The sequence below is a fragment of the Priapulus caudatus genome, unplaced genomic scaffold (genome assembly GCF_000485595.1).
Source record: "Priapulus caudatus unplaced genomic scaffold, Priapulus_caudatus-5.0.1 Scaffold42, whole genome shotgun sequence".
Taxonomy (NCBI): Eukaryota; Metazoa; Priapulida; class Priapulimorpha; order Priapulimorphida; family Priapulidae; genus Priapulus; species Priapulus caudatus.
The window spans coordinates 79,642-80,922 of NW_014577103.1; positions in this window are offsets into that span (position 1 = coordinate 79,642).

Genomic DNA, 1,281 nt, shown 5'->3' on the forward strand with positions numbered 1-1,281 from the left:
TTTCCAACCCATTAAGATAATCATACACATTTTCCTGTTCCACCACAACACTTGAAGCCATCTTTCAAAAATCTCGCGCGAAAATGAGCGAAAATGTCGTAAACATTGCGAAAGAAAAACGCATTCCCGATAATCGCGATATTTGCAAAAGCATTGTGCGCATCAGTGTATATAGGTTGAAATTTCTTCTTGGTTTCACAGTTTCGTACTCCAATCCAACTTTATAAAAATATCATACAGGTCTGTAATTATATTTTAAATTTTGCGACATCAGTAGTGGGCGGAACAGGGACAGTCAAGGTATGGTAGGGAGTAAGCGAGGTACGGTCCGGCATATCAGATAGTTACCAGGGTATTCCGGTATACCGGACCGTACCCATGGTACGTTCCGGTAGTACCCTGGGGGGACATAGACCCTATCAGCGCTACTGCTCCTGTTACTGCTGCTGCTGCTGCTACTACTGCTGCTGCTACTGCTACTGCTACTGCTGTTGTTGCTACTGTTGCTTCTGCTGCTGCTGCTAACTGCTGCTGCTGATAACTGCTGCTGCTGCTACTGCTACTGCTGCTGTTACAGCTGCTGCTGCTGCTGCTGCTGTTGCTATTGCTGTTGATAATGCTGCTGCTGCTGCTACTGCTGCTGCTAACTGCTGCTGCTGCTTCTGCTACTGCTGCTGCTGCTACTGCTACTACTGCTACTGCTGCTACTACTGCTGTTACTGCTACTGCTGCTGCTACTGCTACTGATGCTGCTACTGCTGCTACTACTGCTGTTACTGCTACTGCTGCTGTTGCTACTACTGTTGCTGCTACTGTTGCTGCTACTGTTTCTGCTACTGTTGCTGCTACTGCTGCTGCTGCTGCTGTTGCTACTGATGTTGATAATGCTGCTGCTACTGCTACTACTGCTACTGCTGCTACTACTGCTGTTGCTGCTACTGCTGCTGTTGCTACTACTGTTGCTGCTACTGTTGCTGCTACTGTTGCTGCTACTGCTGCTGCTGCTACTGCTGCTGTTGCTACTACTGTTGCTGCTACTGTTACTGCTACTGTTGCTGATGTTGTTGCTGCTACTGCTGTTGGTGCTGCTGCTGTTGTTGCTACTGCTATGACGCACGCAAGCACTCACTCACGCACACTTGCACGTACACGCACATACTCGCGGGATGGCAGGTGTCTAGACACGAGTTCATCGGGTGAGTCAACGTGAAATGACAGGTGCGACAATGCTCTCATGAGAGATGGCTGGATTTATTAGTTCACACGAACTCAACTCATAAG